This window comes from Rhinatrema bivittatum, chromosome 2, assembly GCF_901001135.1.
Source record: "Rhinatrema bivittatum chromosome 2, aRhiBiv1.1, whole genome shotgun sequence".
In the NCBI taxonomy this organism is placed as follows: Eukaryota; Metazoa; Chordata; class Amphibia; order Gymnophiona; family Rhinatrematidae; genus Rhinatrema; species Rhinatrema bivittatum.
The window spans coordinates 195,849,970-195,875,626 of record NC_042616.1 but is presented as its reverse complement, the minus strand read 5'-3'; the positions used below and the strand labels follow the sequence as shown (position 1 = coordinate 195,875,626).

The 25,657-nt window shown below is 42.5% G+C and overlaps 1 protein-coding gene and 1 non-coding gene across 6 annotated transcripts in view; one reads left to right on the top strand and one right to left on the bottom strand.

The window, feature by feature from the left end:
• Positions 1-25,657, top strand: part of AGMO (alkylglycerol monooxygenase) — a 672,742-nt gene that overhangs the window by 221,901 nt on the left and 425,184 nt on the right. The gene's annotated exons all lie outside the window — the stretch shown is intronic.
• On the bottom strand, positions 22,212-22,284 carry TRNAV-AAC. The gene has a single exon. It is a non-coding gene; the product is annotated as a tRNA-Val (tRNA).

The following is a 25,657-nucleotide window of genomic DNA, read 5'->3' as shown; positions in this document are numbered from 1 at the left end:
ATGCTGGATAGAGTCCACTTGTTAGTCCTTCAGATTATTTCTCGCCTTATTGTTGTAAATCTCCTCCTGTAGAGGGAGGAGTTAGCAATCTGTTGTAAATCTGCTGCTCAGAGTTAACAATCTGTTATCGAGCTCTTCCTGTAGAGGGAGGAGTTAGTAGTCAGTTATGGATCTCCTCCTGGAGAGGGAGGAGTTAGCAATCTGTTATCAATCTCCTGCTGCTAGGAGCAGCAATCTGTTATAAGTCTGCCAAGGAGTTAGCAATCTGTTATGAATCACCCTGCCAAGGGGAAGAGCTAACAGTCTGTATAATACTGCTCTAGTAGTGTAAGGAATGAACACTTAAGGTAAATTGGTGAATCCCTGGTCCGATGGCAGATGACAGCACCCCGAGGAGGATCCCCTGAGAGGGACCACCGGCTAGGCTGGAGTATGGAGACAAACACAGATAGTTCTTTATTAGACAGGAAGTAGAACCACCAGAGGTGGCAGTAGTGAGCTGATGTGCCCGGCAGGGCTGAAGTCCCTCAGATACTGGAATTGTGGTCTCTGGGTTGCTGAGCTGTAGAGAGAGACTATAGGTAGTGAGTAGACAGGGTATGCTGGATACATAACCAGTAGTAGATGATACACTCACAATTGTAGATATCTGTAATGGCTTCTATGCAACAGAGAGTCTTCAGGAACATGGCGGATCCGCAGCGTCAGGCCAGCCCGGGGATTCCAGGAAGAACGGCGAGGAGAAGCCACGGCAGCATCTGTCCGTCAGACCCGAAGGGAGTCGCCACTAAGGTAGAGAGGGTGGAGTTAGGGCGAGAACAGGCACGAACGTAACTCTTTTGTGAGCCTGTTTGTTTATGCTACACTTCCTACAACATAATATGTTCCAATAAATTCTTTAATTTCTGTCCTCACTCTTTCTTGTCCCACGAAGCTCATGAAATCAAGTTACCCCTAAGTATCACCTTTAACCCATCCCAGACCATACTAGGTTTCACCTGTCTGTTCTGATTAAACTGTAAATATTCCCGCAAAGCTATCCCCGTCTTCCACGTAATATTCTCATCTCTTAACAGGGCATCATTAAGTTTCCACAGAGTCTTCCTATCCGGAGATGAAACCCCTCCCATAATCAACCATACCTGGGCATGATCAGACCAGGTACGACTCTCGATTCCTTCTCCCCTCTCATCCCCCATCAAAGTATTCTCCATCAAGATAAAATATATCCTAGAGCATGTGCCATGCACATGTGAATAAAAAGAATAATCTCTAGATCTCACATTTTGCACCCTCCAGACCTCCATAAGGTTAGTATCTTCATCATATTAAACAGTTTTCCCCTGTGTCTTTTCTTGGAGTCCCCCTTAGAGGATGAATTATTTAATTCTGGTCTCAATCTAACATTAAAATTCTCCCCTACTATCAAAAGTCCATCAGTCCTACCCAAAACGTGTTCAGTCAAGGACTCATAGAAATTATCCTGATCAACATTTTGAGCATACAAGTTTACCACTGTAAATTTAGTGCCTCAAGATGTAAAATTAAGGATCAAATATCTCCTTTCCAGATCCTTGTATACATCATTCACCTCCATGTGCAAGGTTTTCCAGAAAAATATACCCACCTCCCGACATTTGTTCCCCCAACTTGTAAAGCCAGAAACAATTGATCAAAATCTTTATGTGAAGGGGTGGAGTTAAGATGGCTGCCCGGTAGAGTAGCATGCTGTTTTGAGCTCCTGAGCCTAACATTTTTTTACTTGCTGGTTAACTTTCTTGCTATGGGGAGAAAGCGTAAACCGCGGGGAGAGTCTTACCCTGCTGTCTCCTCCGCGTCGAAGCCAATCTCCGGCCCTATGGATGTCCACATCATGCGCAGAGATGCGCAACCGGAAGGAACACAGCCGCTGGAGAGTTGTGGAGGAGAAGCAGAGCTCCCCTCTCTCCCAGGCTCTATGTCACCCTTTAGCCCCGCTGAAGGAACGCCGCCGGTAAATCCTGCCGAGGAGAGAGCTGCTACAAGGCCGAGGGAAATGCCGTCAGACCACTGTGTCGAAGGGCGGAGCCCAGTAGGGTTTGGAGGAGCAACGGCCTTGGCAGACGCTCCAGGGAACATCGGTGAGCAGACCGGCGTTGAAAGAGAAACAGCTTTGGAAAGACAGGCTGGAGCTGCTGCAGAAACCCCTATTATGAGCATACCACCAGTGGTAAGACCTTTAGAATTTACGTTGGAGATTATTTGGGAAACTATAATAGAAATGAGAGCTTCTATTTTACAGCAAGTTAATCCTATTAATGTTAAAGTTAACCAGCTGGAAGAAAATATGAAAGTATTAAGTAATACTACTACAGAGCTGGAACATCAAATTGCGATGAATAGACAACAAATATCTGGAATACAAACAGTGCACTTAGCGATGATAAAGGAAAGAACTAGTATGGCAATGAAAGTGAAGAATTTGGAAGGCGTTTTCACATGCGTTAAGGGCTTAACGCATTAGATAGCACCATATCGTATGGTGCGATGCAAATTCAGACAATAGGAGGAGTTAGGGGCGGAGAGTGGGCTGGCTTAGCCTGTCTGCAAAGAGTTATCACATAGCCATAATGCCGATTTTAACTACACCTCTTTGGATTGTGTTAGGCTGTGACCATGTGGTAAGGTGACATTGCAAATTATGCTGTCTCCTGTAAGTCCTATTTCAGGTGAATTTTGAGAGAGAGAGAGAGAGAGAGAGAGAGAGAGAGAGAGAGAGAGAGAGAGAGAGAGACTGGCCATAATATTATGGCCCATAGGTAGGTATTTGTATCCCTATGGTAGGCCCACCTAGTAACTCGAGGTGGGGTTTAGGTAAGAGTGTAGGAGGTTAGGGGCCACTTTGACATTCTACGTGGCACCTACGAACAGGACAGTGGTCTCTTGTGAAGATTTGCTGGCCTTCGGAGTGAGGAAACTCACTCCAAGATGAGATTTGGGCAATGTTCTCTCAACCTAGCTTGATGGACTCTCTACCTGGGTAACATCAAGCTAGGTTGAGAGAACATTGCACAAATCTCATCTTGGAGTGAGTTTCCGCACTCCGAAGGCCAGCAAATCTTCACAAGAGACCACTGTTCTGTTCGTAGGTGTCATGTAGAATGTCAATGTGACCCTTAACCCCCTACACTCTTACCTAAACCCCACCTCGAGTTACTAGGTGGGCCTACCATAGGGATACAAATACCTACCTATGGGCCATAATATTATGGCCAGTCTCTCTCTCTCTCTCTCTCTCTCTCTCTCTCTCTCTCTCTCTCTCTCTCTCTCTCTCTCTCCCCATTAACAATGGTCCCCTGGTGGTTGAATGACAGCAATATAACAGGTCTGGGCACTTATTGCAGAATCTGAAATGGTATCACAATTTGCACTAACTTAGCTCTTCACACAGGTAATTAGCACTAAATGCTATATAAACACACCCCTTTTGCTATCACATGTGGTACTTACCACATTTTGATAAATCCACCCCTTAGTGTCTTATCGTTGCCTACTCACTAAATATTGCAAAACCTGTAGCAAACATAGTAAATTTATCATTAGAAGAAGGGGCATTACCAGATATACTAAAAAATGCCATTATTAAACCAATTTTGAAGAATACAAGTTTGGATATTAATCAACCTAAGTATTTTAGGCCAATTTCCAGTCTTCTGTTTTTATCAAAATTGATAGAGAAAGAAGTTCAAAAGCAGCTAACAGAATTCATTGAAGATAAAAACATCCTTTATCCCTCACAATTTGGTTTTCATCCATCTTGCAGTACTGAAACACTTCTTTTATCCTTATCTGACACAATCCTTGGAGGAATGGATGCAGGTCAAATGTATTTTTAGTACTGTTGGTTTTCACTGCTACCTTCGATACAATTGATCATGAAATTTTACTCCACAAGTTACTAGAAATAGGCATTGCAGGAAAACCTTTTAATTGGTTGAAATCATATCTTAGTAATTGTACGTTCAGTGTCAAAATAGGGAATTCAGTTTTGAAACAAGTGCCACTAGAAACAGGTGTCCCGCAGGGATCCACACTATCAGCCACCTTTTTTAATTTATAGATGTTGCCAATATGTAAACTTCTTTCTGGTTTGGGTTTAACATATTTTATATATGCAGATGATGTACAATTTGTGGTTCTGATAACACACACTATAGTTGACACACTGAAGATGTTAAGTGTATATTTTTCCACCATTCAACAACTTTTGATTCATTTAAAACTGGTTTTAAATAAGGAGAAAACAGAGATTATACTACTAAGTAATAAACTAAATAATGAACACATCAAGATATACACAGTTGATCATTGAAATTTTATTGTAACAGATCATGCTAGATATTTAGGTGGTGTGATTGATAGTGAATTTAATATGAAAAAATTAATTTCCAAAACAGTCAGGGAAGGTTTTAACAAATTACATATTTTAAAGAAACTAAAACCTCTTTTACATTTCAATGATTTTAGAACTGTTTTACAATCCCTTATTTTTTGGGTCTAAAAAATTTGACCACATTACCCCAATTTTAAAACATTTCCATTGGCTCCCCGTTACATTTAAACTACAATATAAGGTGCTGTGCTTAATTTACCAATCCTTGAACAATAAGAATACTGAATGGTTAAATGCATCATTACACATTCATGTTCCACAAAGAAATCTTCGATCACGGAATAAGGGCTTCTTAACAATTCCATCACTAAAAACGGCATGATTCAATAAAGTACAAGAGAGATCTTTACCATTAGCTGGACCGAAACTATGGAACTCTATGGCAATAGAGTTAAGATTAGAAACCATTTTTTCATCTTTTAAAATGAATCTCAAAACATGGCTGTTTAGGCAAGCATTTGAAGATACAAAAGAGAGTAATATATAACTTTGTTGGCAGAGGTTTATAGAAGAGAATGAGAATATCTTTAAATGGATTGTAATGGTTATTGCTGGACTTTATTGAGCCTTTTATTATAGTGTTTCATGTTTTAGATTTCAATTTTATTTGATTTTATTTGCTTAGATTTTATCTTATAAGAGGTTATTTATTTATTTTATGTCAAAGGTATATTCTCACTGATGTATTTTATGCTGTATTTAAATTTTGTAATTTTTTATCTTGTGAACTGATGTGATTGATCCAGAACACTGGCATATAAAACCAAATAAATAAATAAGTAAACATCCTGCTGTCCTAGGAGAACACCTGTTATAGGAAAGCAACCGCGTTTTCTCTCGCCTCCATCTTTGTTTTTACTCTGTACGCCATGCCATTGACAGTGAAGAAAGGTCCAAAAGGAAACATCCCTTCCCGCAGTATTTCGGTGATTTCCTTCATGTCTTGCTGCTTATTCAAGGTTGCAGTAGACAAAGCAACATAAATCTGGATCCGGTGGGCATCCTCGCACTCTCGCTGCCGCCATTACCTCCCCCTATCACGCCGCAGATCTTATCTCTTGGGCCCACTGAACCTGTGTGCTCATTCAATATTTATAACAGGCTCCTCAGCCTCCTTCGCCCCCTCACACACCAACAGAGCCTTGCATAGCCTTTTCACCACCTCAATGCAGTTCTCATATTCGGGTGCCTCTGGGATCCCTCAAATCTGTACATTGTTCCTATGAACCCGAGCCTCCAAATCAGCCACTTAATTGCCAAAGTCCTCTTTCATCTCCTACAACTCTGCATATTCCTTTTACAAGTCCTCTATTTTGGTCGCCTTGTCCTCAACCCTGTGCTCGACCTCGTCAACATGGGAACCGATTTCAGTAAGTTCTCCCCGCACCTCATTTATCCTCCAGCATTTCCTCCTTACTGGCTCCGATATCCTGTTTAAGTTCTTTAAAGCAGAATCTCATTTCGCCTCACGCCAATCGTGCCCCCTCCTCCACATCAGCACACACATGTTCGGTCTCCTCCTTGTAGCCAAAAGGAGAGGGATCCTGAGCCGCCCTGAGGCCTGCCGTATGCCACTTAGAGGTCCTGGCTGCAGTGAACATAAGAACATGCCATACTGGGTCAGACCGAGGGTCCATCAAGCCCAGCATCCTGTTTCCAACAGTGGCCAATCCAGACCATAAGAATCTGGCAAGTACCCAAAAACTAAGTCTATCCCATGCTATTGATGCTAGTAATAGCAGTGGCTATTTTCTAAGTTAACTTAATAACAGGTAATGGACTTCTCCTCCAAGAACTTATCCAATCCCTTTTTTAAACCCAGCTACACTAACTGCACTAACCATATCTTCTGGCCACAAATTCCAGAGTTTAATTGTGCATTGAGTGAAAAAGAACTTTCTCCGATTTGTTTTAAATGTGCCACATGCAAACTTCATGGAGTGCCCCCTAGTCCTTCTATTATTCAAAAGAGTAAATAACCGATTCACATTTACACGTTCTAGACCTCTCATGCTTTTAAATACCTCTATCATATCCCCCCTCAGCCATCTCTTCTCCAAGCTGAAGTCATAATCTCTTTAGTCTTTCTTCATAGGGGAGCTGTTCCATCCCCTTTAGCATTTTGGTCGCCCATCTCTGTACCTTCTCCATCGCAACTATTTCTTTTTTGAGATGCGGCGACCAGAATGGTACACAGTATTCAAGGTGTGGTCTCACCATGGAGTGATACAGAGGCATTATGACATTTTCCTTTTTATTCACCATTCCCTTTCTAATAATTTACAACATTCTGTTTGCTTTTTTGACTGCCGCAGCACACTGAACCGACAATTTCAATGTGGTATCCACTATGATGCCTAGATCTATTTCTTGGGTGGTAGCACCTAATATGGAACCTAACATTGTGTAACTATAGCATGGGTTATTTTTCCCTGTATGCATCAACTTGCAGTTATCCACATTAAATTTCATCTGCCATTTGGATGCCCAATTTTCCAGTTTCACAAGGTCTTCCTGCAATTTATCACAATCCGCTTGTGATTTAACTATTGTGAATAATTTTGTATCATCTGCAAATTTGGTTACCTCACTCGTCGTATTCCTTTCCAGATCATTTATAAATATATTGAAAACATGTGTCACAGTACAGATCCCTGAGGCACTTCACTGCCCACTCACCTCCACTGAGAAAATTGTCCATTTAATCCTACTCTCTGTTTCCTGTCTTTTAACCAGTTTCTAAACCACGAAAGGACATCACCATCTATCCTATGACTTTTTACTTTTCCTAGAAGCCTCTCATGAGGAACTTTGTCAAATGCCTTCTGAAAATCCAAATACTCTACATCTATCGGTTCACCTTTATCCACATGTTTATTAACCCCTTCAAAAATGTGAAACAGATTTGTGAGGCAAGACTTGCCTTGGGTAAAGCCATGCTGACTTTGTTCCATTAAACCATGTCTTTCTATATGTTCTGTAATTTTGATATTTAGAACAATTTCACTATTTTTCCTGGCACTGAAGTCAGGCTAACTGGTCTGTAGTTTCCCGGATCGCCCCTAGAGCCCTTTTTAAATGTTGGGGTTACATTAGCCACCCTCCGGTCTTCAGGTACAATGGATGATTTTAATGATTGGTTACAAATTGAATTCTTTATTTCTGCAGCCTTCTTTCTAGTCAACATGGGTGCCACCCAATTCCAGGGGTAAATACTAATAGCTGTGGTAGTCTTTGTTAAATCTGACATTTAATCAGATATCTGATCAGAGCTTATGGCTCAGGTATCCCTCTTGGTCATGATGTCATCAGATCCCTGAGCTTTGCTTTTTTATAAAGTTATTTTATAGTTGTAAAAGGACTTCTCTGTTCATTTCTGCTTCAGGTCTGATACTACAAAGAATATGCATGAAATCCTTAAGCAGACTGTACACTGTGTACAGTCTTAAAATGCATAACCACTTATAACTCATTTATTTCCACCTACAACTTGTGGTGTTCACATTATCTGAATTTTCTATTTCTTTCCCAACAAGAAGGTGAATATAACTTCTTTAGAATATTCCTAATAACTCTGAATAAAAATTCTGAGTGCTACCTTTCCTAAGTTTTTGATGCTCTTATCCTATAGTTATAAAAATTTCATAAAATTATAAAAGTATAAAACAAATTATAAACATAGATCTTTTGTTTGCTAGTGGGAGCAAATTTGTAAAGTTTGACATTAGTGTTTCTGAAATTTTCAGTTTTCTTTTGTAAAGGTTGAATAATTGTTGCAGCAAGTGTCTGAGCCTCAGAGGGAGATAATATGGTTGGTAGGGCAGGTCCTGGTGGCTCGGAGTTGCAAGATGCCATCTTTTGAGTGGCAATAACCAGTATAAGGCCTTGCAATCCATGGCGGGCCTTGGCAATGGGGCCCCAGGAGCAATACAATGCCCGATGACCCTGGTGATCAGTGCCTGCTTATAGGGCTGGTGCAGGATTCTCCCCCCAAAGGGTAGGGGGTGAGGGTGGGAGGGGAAAGTTAGGAAGCTCAGCAGCTAACCTTGTGTTGTATTGTTCATTATTATAATATAAGCTGCAACCATATGACTTCCAAATTGACTCCAACCCAGGCTGAGCTAGGGAGGTCTCCCTCTGGGAGGCGATTGTGGGGGTGAGCTCGGTGAAACTGAATGCCCCGTTGCAATTATTGTTTGCATATCATGCTGCATTTTTATAGCAAGCCTTTTCCATGGGTAAAGCACTGTTTTATCTGCAGAAAATACCCTTGAAAATTGCCTTCTTAATGTTGTAAATTGTATTATGGGGAGAGAGTTTGATACATCTCAATTAACAATGTATTAGAGACTTACTATGGGCCAAAAATATTGCTGCAAGAATCAATAACCACTGTAAAATGTATCTGTCAAATTAATTTGAATTTATTGCTTCTGACATCAAATATCTAACTCAAACTCATAAGCTATAACTGAAAGGGGAGGGAGGAAGGAAAAATGCAAATGCTGGCCGGGGAGATGCCGATCTGAAAGTGGAGAGCAATGACTTATTCTCCCATTTAACTTAGTGGCAGGAACCGCCCTTTCTTCCAACGGGTGGCCGACCAATTAGGCACCATGCCAGGCCAGGCACCCACCAACATCATCTCTTCAGCAAGGAATTTCTTTCCCCTGAAGAGCCGGCCGATGGGGGGATGTGTCGGGCCACCCACCCATGACGTCAAGAGCCGCAGGACCCGATGGGATCCCTCCCAGAAGAAGGCCATGCGGCCATGAGGCCCAACACCATGCAGCCCCCGGTGGGGGGGGGGGGCTAGGCCACTGCTGAAGCATTGATTTACTCCTCCCTCAGGTGGGTCCTGGGCTAAAGAGGAGGAGGGAATGGAATGGGAGGGGCCCTTCCCACAACACAACACACGGGGAGTGGGCGATACAGGGCATGGCTGGCTGCCACCTTCACTATTTTCATCCTTTGAAGCAGAAATTCCCTCATTCAAATGTATACTGAACATTTGCAAAATTGTTTAATAATATTAATGAACCACGACAAAGACATGTTATGTGTATGCAAAAACTGAGCTAACTTTCTTTAATCACATTTAACTCCAGCTTCCCTTTAGATGCTTGCGTTATAATAGCACCCAGAGCTGGGATAGTTGGAAAGTGGAAACAAGGCATGAGTGTAAAGTTAACGTTACACTCATACCTTGTTGCTTGAATGTTACTTAAATAAACTGCAAGAAGGTAATATAAACATTTTTGGTATATTCTACAGGGCCCTTATGTGGAAACAGAAATAGTGGAGAGTTTACATTAATACATCAACTCCTTTATCCTTTAGTATTATGGTACACTGATTCAGCTGTGCTGAAATATCTCCTGGTATATGACTGGAAAATCTATCTTCTATTTTTGACAGTAATCCAGCTCTACCCTATCGTGTTACTAAAGGCATATCACCTTAATCACAGTCACAGAAGCTGAGATACACTTCAGCAAACCTGTTCACACTCATGTGCCTAAAATAATGTTTGAACAGTTGAGCAAAAGGGAGAATGAATTCAAGAAGTGTGTGTTAAATCCCCAAATCCCATTTCAGTGGTCTATTTAAAGATTCCCTATAGACACACCAACACCATATGAAAATAGGTCTGGGGCAGACAATGCCAGGAGAGTAAATCACAAATGAATGAATCCAGACATTGCCAGTAGCTAATGCTTACTGGACATCAACTAGCCAAGTGAGCGCAACGGTTTTGACAATAAGAGGAAAACAACTGCATAGATCACAGGAAGAAAAATATTATTTTTATTGTATAGATTTTTATGTCTATTAAACTTTGTATGAGGTATATAAATAGTAGGCCAGCAAGCAGAATTTATCTAGTTAAAGTTACTGGGATAGGTTTAGCTGAATATTCAGTGTGACAGGTTTTCCTGAATGGACTTGGTTAAAATTATCTGGGATAATTTATTCCGATAACTTTAAACTTAACTGGATATATTCAAGATACAGCTGGTTAAATTTAAAAAAACCCCAAAATAAACCTACCAAGAGAGCAGGACAATTTCCTACCCCCCCCCCATCAATAATTTAAAAAATATTGGGGCACAGTGCATGACTCCTTCTCAACGCACCGCTCCTCCAGCCCCCCCAAAACAAATTTTTAAAAAAGCCATAGTGTCCCGAGTCCCCCCTTTCCTCATGATATATAAATTACAAACCTAGCTCTGCTTCCCCACCTGCCCCATCCCACCTTCCTGCCCCACCTGGGACCCCTAAACCCTGAAGGCATTGGGAGCACAGTAGATTCTTGCCCCTCTCAGCAGCATCCGGCATTGCTCTGGCAGCAAGAAGGGTAGCGTACGCTATCAGTATTGCTATCAGAGTCTTACAGCAATATCGGATGCCTCCGGGATTGATAAGAATCCACCGTGCTTCTGGCAGTCTTGGGGGATTTAAGCAGTTGCGGGTGGGGCAGGAGGTGGCCCAGAGCTGGGGGGGGAGGGGGGGCGGGACAGACCCCTCTGGTTCTGATCTGAATATCAGAGTGATCAGGCTAAGTTATCTGGATAATTTCACCCCATCCTTGAATGCTCCCCATTTAGCCTGACTAAATTATGCCCTGATAATGACTTACTGGATTTAGGAGCATCAGTCCACCTTACAATAGGTGGATTGATGCTTCTTAATCCAGTGATTACGGGTGCCAGTATTGACTGGGTGAATGTCACATCAGGACATGCTAAGGAGATGAAGTTCCTGGATGAAATAAGTGACGGCTTCATGAAGCAGCTGGTACAAGAACCAACAAGAGGGGAAACTGTTTTAGACCCAGTCCTTTAGTGGAACCCAGGATTTGGTGCGAGAGGTAACAGTTTTGGAGCCCTTTGGCAATAGTGGTCATGACATGATCAAATTTGACTTAATATCTGGAGGGAGGACACTAAAAACATTTACTTGAATAGCATTTACCTTTCAAAAGGGAGACTGATAAAATGAGGAAGATGGTTAAGGAAAACCGAAGGGAGCAGCTGCGAAGGTTAACAGGTGAGTTTTAAGAGAGATGTTCATTCAAAGAGGGTCACATACGCATGAATGTTTTCCGCGCGCGAGGACCATGCATTTTATAAAGAGTTCATGTACGCGTCCATATGTGCGTGCACAAGCAAACCTGTACATGTAAAAAAGGGACAGCCCCGGGGCATTGCCAGGCGGGGCCCAGGCTTTACATGTGTACGTTGCTATTTTTGAAACTGCCAAAGTGAGGTGCGTAAGTCTGTTACTTGCACATATTTACACCTGCTAATTATCTGGTGTATGTGAGAATAAAGTGTTTATTGCCAAACACTGACTGAATAATGGGTGTGAGTAAACTGAAGAATCAGGAGCGTTTAAATGACCTAGAGATGGACTGGGCAAACTGGAGGCTAAATTGGTAAAACTGGTAATTTCCTTCACGTGTGCATGTTTTAAAATTCCGAGACTTGCGCTTATAAAAGCCGACAAGTGCTAAGGAAAATACGTGTGTGAAATAAATGTTTAAAATTAGGAGCACGAATACATGCATATAGGAGATGCGCTTCATTTATCCGGATAAGTTTTGACTATCTGCCGAAGTGGCATCTTTGCACCATTTAGCCAGATAAGTCTTAAAAAGTGCTATTTTTCCTGATAAGTAAGAGAGCCAGATATATCTTCAAGTTGTCCAGATATCTTACTTTCGAATAATAAAAGGACTAGGGGGCATTCCATGAAGTTAGCAAGTAGCACATTTAAGACTAATCGGAAAAAATTCTTTTTCACTCAACACACAATAAAGCTCTGGAATTTGTTGCCAGAGGATGTGGTTAGTGCAGTTAGTGTAGCTGGGTTCAAAAAAGGTTTGGATAAGTTCTTGGAGGAGAAGTCCATTAACGGCTATTAATCAAGTTTACTTAGGGATTAGCCACTGCTATTAATTGCATCAGTAGCATGGGATCTTCTTAGTGTTTGGATAATTGCCTGGTTCTTGTGGCCTGGTTTAGCCTCTGTTGGAAACAGGATGCTGGGCTTGATGGACCCTTGGTTTGACCCAGCATGGCAATTTCTACTGTTCTTATGTTCTTACTTATCCATCTAAGTAGCGCATTTCTTTTACTTATCTGACTATCTTAGCTGGATAAGTCTTATAAAGTGCTGTTAGCTGGATAAGTAGCATTTTGTGAGACTTGTCTAAGTAGGGGCTTTGCCACCACTTAGTCGGATAAATCAAAATTTCTCTGGCTGTGTTGAAAATACATGCCACATATCTTATAGATATGCGATCATGTTGTAGGGTAGATTTTCACATATTTTACATAATGCATGCGTATTTGTGCGCACGATATAAAATACATGCACATGAACACGCATGCCCCTATATACGCATGTAAGGGTGTGCTCGCACATGTTTTAAGGTTATCCTCCCTGAGTTTACAGCAGGCATTGACCTTGATTAAAAATCAATAAAAAAACCTTCACCTACTAATTTATAATATTCAGTCATAAGAAAGGAGAAAAAGACCTCAGAAGAATGCTGCTGCTCCATCTTATCTTATCTCAATTAATCCTACACCCCATACACTCATAGCTTGCATCCTCCACTTCCCCTTTATAAAGTCATTCCACATCCCAAAGAGCATTGTATTTTCATTGTAAATAACCAAATAGCAATGTGTTCTCCTTGTAAACAACCCTAATACCCTGTATTTAAGTTAACATTAGGTTCTACCTCCCTGTCTCCCGCATCTATCATTCAGACCCTTAGGCATGTACCATGTTAACTTGTTTTATATGTATCTGTTCTCTTCTTATCTGTCAAGCACATGTCATGTGCAGTTTTAAGTTTACTGTAAACCGATGTGATGTCCTAGATGAATGTCAGTATATAAAAACCCCAAATAAATAAATAAATTATGGGTCCAAAAAACCTCCAACCTCCATTCAGTTTTTTTCTTTTCATTGGTGAATACTGTGAAAAACAAAACTTCCTTACTTTAAAAACATTCTTTTTTTTCTGTGAGAAGCAATTAACTTTCTGATTTCTCCAAACTTGTGTAATTGCAATAGCAAAATATTAATTCCCAAACCTCAATGATATTCAGTTCTTTCTGTAGAAAGCAATTTTAACAATTTATTTTAAAAAAGGAGAAAAACTCATCTGATGTCTCCAGCTGCAGTGACTTTCAGCTCAGCTATGCAATTACAGTTATCGAAGTGAAACCCAAGCCAACGATGGCCATCATTGCACAATAGCTGTGATTCCCTACAACAGGCAAAAAACTTTCATTACCTCAGTATATCAAGTTATCATGTGAAATAGTGACATCTTTTATCACTTTCTTTCTTTCTTCTCCAAATTATGAACAAACCAGAGCTTCAACACAGAGACCCAATCTCTCAAGTCTTTGGCAAAAACGCTCACACATACGCAGTGCAAACAAATATCTTTAAAGGGTTAAAACCAATCAACAAACGGTAACAGCAACTCTACATCTTCATTGGTTAATACAAAAACAGACCATTCTATAAAAGAATGAAGTCCTCTCTGTGCCATCCTCTATATGATAGTATCTGAAAACCCGAAAAAAACTAGTATTTTATGCTGTGAAACGCCAGTGAAATCGTTCCATGCGTGCTACTTGCTGATGCAAAATGGTGGTTCTTTTGGTTACGCAGATACCATCACATAGAACTACATTTTACTCTTCTGAAGCAGATTTACTTTGAAATGTGTTACCATCTTGGGATTCTGTTTGGATTTGTTAACTGCACATAGAGCTGATAAAACTGAAGATGTCCATGTATACCAGCTGGGATAAGCATCACTATTTAGTAATACTGAGTCACAGTGCAAATATTATCAAAAGGAGACAGGGTGGATTAACCATTCGTGCAATAGGGCAGTACCCGAGGGCCCACAGCATTCTTTCCTAGCCTCAGATGGGTAGTTAGAAGCCAATGAAGGGCCAAAAGTCCTGTTGCCCAGGAGCCCAGATCACTGTCAGTCCCACCCTGAAAGGAGACCGATGATTATACTGGGGGCCTGGTTAGCTAAGCAGTAATAAGAAGCTGAAAAATCTCCATATATGAGGGTCTCATCATTTTAAAATTCAAATTCCATGAATTAGTTGTTGGCCCACATTAAGATGGTATACAGTATGGTGGATAGGATATATATTTTGTATGACTATACAGTTTCTGCTTAGTGTCGCCTTCATTTACATGGAAGTATGCACAAATTTTAGCACGTACCCGGTAATATATTTGGAGTCTTGTTTACCATGCATGCAGGGGACTAAGTGCATTGCATGCTATTTAGCATGTATGCTGAATGGCCTTAGCTTGCAACTATGCTTTAGTATATAAACCCCTTTGTCATATCCTGTTATATGTGAAGAAAAATAAATAAATTATGCATCTTCCTGTCTGGTGATCATGGTAGGCAGTAAACTAGTGAAGTCTGAGCAAGCATGTCATGTGCCTCTTTTGCAACTGGCTGGCAGCTCGGCTCACTTGCCTCTACTTTTCATTGTTAACCTAGAGAAATATTATAATAGGTATGCAATTATAAGACTTGTTTAATAAACTGTGGTTTTATTCAAACGTGGGAGTGGATCATCTAATTTATGAGAATTGCAGGTGCTATTAGCAGCATGCTGGTAAAACAAAAGTGTTTGCAAGGGGTGCTTTTACCAATTACTGTGTATCTTCCTCATCAGTTTCTCCTCTACTGACCTAGTGTGCACGTCATAGTGAGAAGCAGTCTTAAGTCACTGTTCCAAGGAGCATCAGACAACACGGTCAGTAGATAGTGCTTGAACAGTATCAAGTCGCCATAAATATAAACAATTTTTCATAACAGCATAAACAGATTCCCTCTTGTTTTGCCTATTTTCTGATCCTCTCTTTACTCAGCCTTCAGTGTTGTATTTTCAGTAGGTTTATCATGGGAAAAGTTATGCCCCAACAGCACTGGGATTATTGTATTATTATCACTATTAATATTCATTGAGGTTGTAATCAAAAGATGTTTACATGTTTATCCATGTAAAAACATGTTTTGAAAATTGCCCCCCCCCCCCCCCCCCCAATGTGGGTAGTGCAGCACGCTGTTTTTCAGCACACATTCTCAAATAAATGGTCATAGTTACCGTAGGTTGGGGGACTGAAAGTATGCCTGAAGATTTCATTTTCAGATCCCTGCTCATACTTTCATGTGTGCACTTTGCATCCGCTTCCATGCCAAAGTTGTGTGTGCCAGCCCTATTTTCACAATCAAGTTCCGTGAGGAAGACTCATTATTGCTCTCCTTGTGTCTAAAGTTCCATCATGATACACAATGCAGCATGTAGATGCAGGAGGGGGATTAAGGAGACAAGGTGAATCAAAATAAGAGTTACAGAGTCAAGCAGATCAGGAAATCAACACAACCAGTGCAGTGGCATTATGTGCCCACCGAACAGAGCCCAGCAGGCCACGCCACAAAGTCTGTACCATCAGCTCACCTGATGCAGACAACATGGCTGATGGGACCTGAGTTCCTTGCTAAACACAGCAATGTAGCGCCAGCTTTAAGAAACTACTTTTGTTTGTAAATCCCAGATCACACATGGAAATCCACCACAGGTAACTGCCCTTGCCATCAGCATCGCACTTGAGAACAAATTGGGAGAACAAAGTTTTTTAACCATTTTTTTTGAGGTGGACAATACTCAGGCGAGCTATGGTACACCTTATTTTTATTGTGATCTCTCTTCATTGGACACCTGACAGTGCATTGGACAATATGCCTGCAGAAACTGGATCAACTCAACTCACCCATGAGGTCATAATTACTCTCCTGATCAGCAATCAGCAGCACCAAATCCCTCAGCAAAGTCTCCACTGATCCTGAAGCTGCAGTCATTCTTATTCCTGCGTCCGCTTCTCACCCAAATGACTGGTGTGAACCTGGCTCCCACCTGGGAACTTGCGTGCCTGATATTTCTTTTGGTTTCTTATAATGGTTGATAATAGTGGTGTCCGCAATACCAAGCAGGTAGTGTTCTGTATTCACAGCCTGTTCTCCTTATTACACTGCCAAACTGTGTTCTTGTTGCATTGTTTACTTTAGTTTTTCTGCAGGGCTTATAACCTCTGCTGTAATAGAGCTGCAATGTGATTGTTCTGAACTTTATGAGTGGACATTGCTTGTGTCACATTTCCTTTCTCAGACCTTGCCAATTGGTGTCTTTAACCCTAGGCATTCTGGGATAGTTTGTTCCATTGGACGGACTTCTTAAGTTTGAAAAATGCTTTCACCTAAACCAGCAGCACCTTCTGTCAGTTTCTATCACAAAACCCTTAGGAAAAGCATTGCTTCTTAGCAGTTACATTCATCTAAAGCATTCAGGTAAAAAGAAAGAAAAAAAAAAACCCACAGTTGTGAAATTCCAGAAAATCTATGCTGTTACCCTTGACTCCATTTCATCACAGTGAGCCTTATGTTAATTCATTGTTATAATAAATGTTTTGGGAGTTAAGTACTAAGTTTTTCTGAATATGTAAAGTTGGATCAAAGACTATCTAACTGTCTAGCAGCAGAAGGAAGAAAGGGCATGCTGTGGGGACAGTATACTTTCACTTTTAAACTTGCTTTGGGTAGGACATTTGATTCTGCTTTTAATCTTCAGAAAATGATGTGCATTGACTTGAAAATACAATGAGGGGTAGATTTTTAAAGAAGCGTGCGCACACAAATGTACACCCGATTTTATAACATGCGCGCGCTGCTGCGCGCGCATGTTATAAAATCCAGGGTTGGCGTGTGCAAGGGAGTGCATACTTGTGCACCTTGCGCGTGCCGAGCCCTAGGGGAGCCCTGATGGCTTTCCCTGTTCCCTCCAAGGCCACTCCGAAATCGGAGCAGCCTCGGAGGGAACTTTTCTTCCGCTCCCCCCATCTTCCCTTCCCTTCCCTTCCCCTATCTAACCCATCCCCCAGCCCTACCTTGTTTGACTTTTTACACCTGCCTCTGGCAGGCGTATCTTGCGCATGTCGGCCGGCTGCTGGCGCGCCATCCCCCGACACGGCCACTGTGCCGGAGGCCTCGGTCCTACCCCTGGACCGCCCCCAGACCGACGCCACACCCCGCCCCCTTCCCACCCCTTTTTCAAAGCCCCGGGACATATGCGCATCAAAATGGCAGATGAAATTTAATGTGGATAAGTGCAAGGTGATGCGTGCGCAGGAGCAGATTTTCGGGGTTATGCGCGTAACCCTTTGAAAATCTGCCCCTGAATGTTCAAAATTTTCAAACTCATGCTCAAAACATGGTACTCGAATGAAATTGAGCTAAAAGTTGTACATTCTTTTACCCTTAGTAAGGGAAAGTGATTTTCAAACAACTAACATGAAAATTGCTTTTACCCATGTAAATAGCTTTAAAAATTGTCTTCTCTGTAAATTACCCAAATTAGAAATATTTCACAATGTAACGCTAGATGTAGTGGAATCTCTTTCAAATGGTAACTCATAAGCTAAGTTTTAAAATTGTTTTTTTGTATGCAGAAAACAGAGCCACTAAAGGCCTAAAGCGTGCATACTTACCACCGTCTGCTTCACTAATGATTTAGGATAGATGAAAACCTCTGTTAAGTTAGGCAGGATATGCATGCTACAAATTACAACTCAAAGTATTTAAATAAGATGATAATGAGCTCAAAAAATATTGTCACCCTATTCACAAACCCTTGCTAAATTTACAAAGGCCACATTGCCATTTGATGAGCCATAGTGGTGCCAACAAGAGATGCCCGCCTTTCCTCCCTCAGACTTCCTTTCCAGAGCCTAAGGGAGTGGGTGGAAATAAGGGAGAGGGTACCAGGGGAGTCCCTATATTTCTTGTGTTGGGAGGGTGGACTGGGAATCAAAGAAGTCAAAATCCCTCTGCTTTTTGTTTTGGGAAGTTGGATGGGGCCCATCTCTTTTTGTGTCAGGGGCTGGGAGGGGAGAATCTGGGTCAGAACTCATGTATTTTGGTATTCATGGACGAGGGGTACAAGTAAGGAGCATTTTCTCATGCTAACTGGCTTTGCACTTTGGGCCAGTTAGCATAAGGGATCTCAGCATGCAGAGTGCACACCTGTTATTTGACCTGTACTCCCTACAGCGTAACCCTTTTAATGTGTTTGTGCTTTGCATCTCATTATCTTTGTGAGTAGACCACTAAAGGTGATTTTAGTATTCATGTTAAAAAAAAAAAATGTTCAGGTGCCCTTTAGTAACTTTCTCCATGGCCAAAATGTGTCCTTTTTAAAGGGAGAAAATGGGGAAATTAAGGAGCCTCTACAAGATGGTGAGGGTGAAGTGAAAAGATGATGAAAATCATGTTAATGAACCTTAATCCATTCATTGTCTTGGAAAGTGTTTGCTAGTCCAGAGATGTCCAGTATGCCCTGTGTGCAGTGTTCAGTATTCGTGTATGCTAGCATTGTGAATGAACTGGGGAGAACTAAACAAATTCACTAGTGACGATCAGACTGGGGCCATAAGCAGTTTTGTGCCAAAATAATCTTGGCAGTATGCTTGCAAATAGCCTTCAGGACAAATAATCATTACATACTGACTTTGCTGCTCTTCCTACTGACTGTCTTTTGTTCCACTGCCCCCATATTTCCTGTTACTGAATGACATAACAGAGGCATACTATACGTTTTGCCTTTTACTTTCATGTTATCCACCTTTCCTCTTCTCCCTTTTTCTTTTTCCCCTCCCCTCCCACTCTTCCACTCTTCCACTCTTCCTCTATTTTTCTTTTTTTATTCACTCTTGGCCAACCAAATTTATTTATTTATTTATTTAGTCAGCTTTATATACCGGCTTTCAACATCATTTCAAGGCGGTTTACACTAATCGAATTTGCAGTAGCAACATTCAAAACACATATATACTAAACCTATCATTATACATGTTACATCATTTTTCAAAAATGTTAAATTAATAAAACAATACTTTTACATAGACTAAAACCATTTTAAATACAGTAATGGATAAAACCCCAATCATTTCTTCCCCTTCCTCCTCAATTCTTTCTCTTCCTCCTACCCTTCTTCCCGTCTTCTATCCCGTCTATCTCCCTCCCTTCTAGCCCTTCTTCCCCTTGTTCCCCTTATTCTATCTCATCCACACAGTTTCCAGACTTCTCAAGTTATCCTTTAGATAAAGCAGTGGTTGTTTCATCCACTGAATATTGATAACATTTAGAGTAAAACATATTTTAATTAGGCATCCTGCTGACAAAGACGGTAGGAAAAATGCAAACCCAATCAATTTTCTAATGAGGCAAATGCCCAGCGGCATTCCCTCTGTGAATGATGCTACTAAGGGCTTATTGTAACATCATCTGCCTGCCCTGTGCCGTGTGCCTCCTCTTCACTTTATCATAGTCTTCTGCAGACCACCGTGACCATGGGCGGAGTAAACATTTAATTTATATCATTGTTATTCACACAGACTCCCCTTACCTATTGGGGTTCCTGGGTCACGAAAAGCAGTGTTTCTCAATCGGTGTGCCGTGGCACACTGGTGAGCCCTGGGAAATTCCTTTGTACATTGCTGGCAGCCAGAGGCATGTGTCCTTACTTTATAGCCTAGTGCCCCAAATCTCAAGCAGCAGAGAACAGCCCTCTGGCAGCTTGCAAGAAATAAGAGAGGAGGGCATAAAGCTGGAGAGGACAGAGTATAATTGACCCTCCCACCACCTCCCAGTGTAACATCAGCCACCAGCCTGGAAATCAGAGAGAGACTGAAAAGGTTATCAGACCCCCTATTTGGAGGGTGATTGAATGTCTTATTGAAAAGATGGGTCAGAGTTTCAGGTAGGAAATTTGCATGTCCCCTGACCACTACTATTGACTTACAGTGAAATATCATTTCACAAATAATGGCAAGGTCCTAAACTGCAGTATCTGACTGAAATAGGGAATTCTCTGGGAAATGTACTGAAAAACAATCCTAGCCAACAAACAGATTCTCACCCTGAATAATAAAAGGGGGGGAGGGGGTGTCAGAACCTTTGGATTCTCCGGGTAGAGCAAAATAAACTCAGACAGGATAGAAGAGCTTGAACTTATTCTCTTTCCATAATCCTGCATGGGTCTCAGACTTGTAGCTGAGAAAAGATGGTTGCAGCTGGGTAAAAGCAAATAACTGTTTATGGGCTCTGCTGCGTTTGAATCACTAAGAGCCAGAGTCACTAAGAGCCAGAGTCACTAAGAGCCAGAGTCACTAAGAGCCATGATCACTGAACAATGAGCAAGCAATGGGCCTAGTTGAGCTATAATCCCAAGCAAAGGAAACCCCTCCATCTGAGGAAGAAAAGCCTAAGGCTGTGTAGCACCAGCATTGGGTCCCCCACAGTTGATTGGTAGGTGATGATGGGTCCTCCAAGAGAACAGAGTATCAGGTGGAAGATTGGGAGGTGATGTTGGCTCCCCGAGGAGGGTACAGACCCCAGCAGCAGATCAGGAGGCAATGTTGAGTCCCCTAGTAGGGTGTGGACCCTAGTAGCAGAACTGGAGGTGGAATCAGGTCCCACAGGAGGGTGTGGACCTGTCAGTAGAGCAGAGCGGAAGTGGAGTAGAAGAGATTGCAGCAGCAATTTGGACATAACTCTTCCCCCCATGACCAGCAGTACCCACCAGCCCAGTTGCATTTCTTCACATGGCTGAGATTTAGGGTAAAGCGGGGAGGATAATGGTGCTTGATCAAATGGGAATGTAAGAGGTCCCGCTCATTCTATATGGTGGTATTCTGTGGGGTCTAACACCCCAAGTATCTAAATGTGCTTACTGTCATGTAGAATTATATATAGATGCATAGATTAAGACTAAAATGTATGAGAGCATAAATGTTCTACTTGATATGCTGTAGCAATTGTCATGCAGAAATGTATAAAATCATATAGACTGTTGAACTTGTATATATTTGTAAATACTGCCAGCCCAGTTCACAGTCTCATTTGTTTTCCTTGGGGGAAGGGAGTGAAATCTCACCTATTAACAACTTCTTCCATAGTGGAAAGCATTAGCTTCAAGAACCAATGGCATCTGCCTGAGGGAGATTCCACCAGGTCATAGAAACGACAGCAGAAGAAGACCAAACAGCCCATCCAGTTTTGCACTTTATTTTTCTTCTCATACTTATATTACTCTTGGCTCTTAGTAACCTTTTGGTTCTAGTTCCCTTCCACCCCCACCATTAATGTAGAGAACAGTGTTGGAGAGTGAAATATCTAGCTTAATTAGTTAGGGGTAATAACTGATGCAATGAACAAGCTACACCCATGCTTATTTGTTTACCCAGACTATGTAATTCAGTCCTTGTTGGTTGTTGTCTGTATATAGATCCACTTTTCTTCATTCTCCTACGTTGAAGCAGAGAGATATGCATTGAAAGTGAAGTATCAGGCTTATTTGGTTTGGGGTAGTAACCACCATAACAAGCAAGCTACTCCCTACTTTTTTGTGAATGCAAATCCTTTTATCCACATTCATTCACATCCTCTAGACTTTATGGATCCACTGTGTTTATCCCACGCCCCTTTGAAGTCCTTCACAGTTCTGGTCTTCACCACGTCCTCCCGAAGGGCATTCCAGGCATCCACCACCCTCTCCGTGAAGAAATGCTTCCTGACATTGGTTCTGCGTCTTCCTCCCTGGAACTTCAAATTGTGACCCGTGGCTCTGCTGATTTTTTTCAGATGAAATTTAGGAATTGTTTCTACCTGGTTTCAAACCAGGGACTTTTTGTGTGTTAGGCAAATGTGATAACCACTACACTACAGAAACTCACACTACATTACAGTAACTCACTACTCCCAAGCCCAAGAATTCCCTACAAGGTAAGCGAGCACAGGAGCATTACATAATGCAAAGCAAAGAGAAGCTACTCTGCTCTCTAATTCGACCCCTCTCCTCCTGTTATTTCCTTTCTCCTCCTATCATTTTCTTGCTCCTCTTGTCCTATGTAGGGAACAGCAGGTGAGGGGGTGAGTCTGGCACTGAAAGAGAACAACTCATAACAGTATAGGCAAGTGAAGTTTAATTTTGCAACACCAATCCAAACATTTGCCTTCACCATGTGCTTTTTAGTATTTTTCAATTCCAACAATTGCCAAATTTCCCTTATAAACCTTGCTTATTCTGTGAACCTCATCTTTAAAATTTAATTACATCAAGATAAGTGCTTCTTATTTATAAACAAAAAATCATAAAAATATCTACATAATCTGTTTAAGAACATTTTTTGCCATAATAAATAAAGCATTTGGAAGATGTGGAGGGTTTTTGTTTTTTTTTTTTACTGGTGATTAATGTTACCAAAACATGCACTCATGTTTGTTTAAACAAATGCATGCTCGGTTCAGAGGTCTTTTCCTCCTTTATAAGGGGAAATGTGGCAGTTGTTGGAATTGTAACAAAGTAAAAAGCACATGGTGAAGGCACTTTTTTTTATTTGTATTGCAGAAAGAGAAGTCTCACTTTGCTTCCTAATCTAGCTCTTCTCTCTCTCTCTGTTTTTCTCCCCTCTTCTCCTTCAGGGACAGAATGGGGGGGGGGGGGGGGAGGTGGAGTTTGGAAGAGACACTTCAGAGCAAAGAATCCCTACTCTCCTTACTAAAGCTTCTCCCGCTTCTGTTCCCCTGACAAAAGGTAGCACGTAGAGGTGCCTGAGGGAATGGCTGGAACAGAGAAACCCCCTTGCCCTTCTTTGCCCTTCTCTATCAATTTCAGCCCCTTCTTTTATTTGCTCTTAGGAAGCAGAAAGAGCTTCAGACCACACATGTGGTTTGTGATTGGAGGGAGGGAGGAGTTGATAGTGGAGTAAGAAGGGGAGAATGAATGCTGGGGGATGTTGTTTCGTTAAGGGGTGAATTTTGGGGAGATGAGGAGGGGGTGACTGCCCGGGGGTCAGTGCGAGAGGGTTTTAATTTTGAGGAATTAAGGCATGGATGAATGCCTGTAGGAGTGGTGCAAAAGGGGGTGAATGATGGTGGAGCATGAGAAGAGGTAAATCCCAGGGCTAGGATCGGGGGGAGAGGGAAAGAAATATCCAGGGTGGGGGTGCATGAACACCATGTGGGAGGTAGGGAGTTGTGTGAGGAAAGGTAGGCAGGGAAATGCCGGGAAAAAAGAGTTGGGGAGGGTTGCAAGAGAGCTAGTGGAAAGGAGGGTAGAAGGATGTGAAACAGTCAGGGGTGTGAGAGACCTGGAAGGGGAATATTTGTGAAGGAACGCCAGACGTGGTGTTACAGGATGTGGTAAGACAGACAGAGCCAAAGGGGGTTGAAGGAGAGAAAGGGTTTCAAAAAAGACCGCGGTGGTGATTGGGAGGAGGGAAAGTTAGAGAGAAAGAGAGAGAGAGAGAAACACACACATGAATGTTGGGGTGGGGCAGGATGGAGTGAGAAAAGGTGAGGAGGAAGTGAATTAGTGAGAAAGCAAAAGAAAGATAATGGGAGGAGGGAAGGGGAGCTTATGCAAGAAATTGATTGGAGTGAAAGTGAATCAGAGAAAAGGTGATGGGGTAATATTTTAGGAATAATTGGGGGAGAGGGAGTCAAATGGGAAGGGATAGGAGAATGTAAGAAGTAAGTAAGGGAGTAAGTAAGAGGGGATGGTTGGGGAGAGAGAGTCAAGAAGTCCAAAAGCAAAGCATGTCAAGCAGCACTGTCTAAATATTCAAGAAGGCTCATCACCCAGGAAAAAAAGTGCTAGAAGTATATTTTATATGGCTTTCATAAGGCCTGGGGATAACTGTATGGAGCTTCAGTTACTATCCTTAAGAGAAACATAGGGTTAGCCTGTACGGCGCGGTAAATACCTAAGAAGTTTGCTGGGCAGACTGGATGAGCCATTTGGTTCTTTTCTGCTATCATTACCATTTAATTTGTCCTAATGCGGAACCTTGCATTGTGTAGCTATAATTTGGTTTACTCTTCCTTAAGGGGTAGATTTTCAGAGCCCTGCTCGCCTAAATCCGCCCAAAACCGGGCGGATTTACGCGAGCAGGGCCCTGCGCGCCGGGAAGCCTATTTTACATAGGCCTCCCGGCGCGCGCAGAGCCCCGGGACTCGCGTACGTCCCGGGGTTCTCGGAGGGGGGCGTGTCGGGGGGCGGGCCCGGTCGTCGCGGCGTTCCGGGGGCGTGTCGGCAGCGTTTTGGGGCGGGTACGGGGGCGTGGCTATGGCCCGGGGGCGTGGCCACGCCCTCCGTACCCGCCCCCAGGTCGCGGCCCGGCGCGCAGCAGGCCCGCTGCCGCGCGGGGATTTACGTCTCCCTCCGGGAGGCGTAAATCCCCCGACAAAGGTAAGGGGGGGGTGTAGACAGGGCCGGGTGGGTGGGTTAGGTAGGGGAAGGGAGGGTAAGGTGAGGGGAGGGCAAAGGAAAGTTCCCTCCGAGGCCGCTCCGATTTCGGAGCGGCCTCGGAGGGAACGGGGAGAGGCAGCGCGGCTCGGCGCGCGCAGGCTATACAAAATCGATAGCCTTGCGCGCGCCGATCCAGGATTTTAGTGGATACGCGCGGCTCCGCGCGTATCTACTAAAATCCAGCGTACTTTTGCTTGAGTCTGATGCGCAAGCAAAAGTAGGCTGATCGCGCTTCTTTTAAAATCTACCCCTAAGTGCATTATTTTGCACTTGTCCACATTAAATTTCATTTGCCATTTGCATACCCAGTTTCCCAGTTTTGCAAGGTCCTCTTGCAATTTCTCACAATGCACTTGTGATTTAACAACTTTGAATAATTTTGTGTCATCAGCAAATTTGATCACCTCACTTGTTGTTCTTATTTCCAGGTTGTTTATAAATATACAAGCCGTTAAGCCCGTTAAAACGGGCTACATTAATTTTTTTTTTCAGTCCATTTTCGAACACAGCACCCTTCTACACTTTTTCTCCCTCACTCCCCCTTCCTCTCGTTCACTCACTCCCTTCCCTCCACTCAGTCTTACTCACCCTCTGTCTCCCACTGCCTCCCTCCCCTCACTCTCACCTCCCTCCCTTCCCTCAGTCACTCCCCACCGTCTCTCAATCCCATCCCCTCTCCCTCAGCCCTCCTCCACTCCCTTTTCCTCTGCTCCACAACTTCTTACCCTTCCACTTACTCACATCCCTCTGAGTCTCACCTCCCCCTCATTCTTCCCCCTCTTCCCCCTCATTC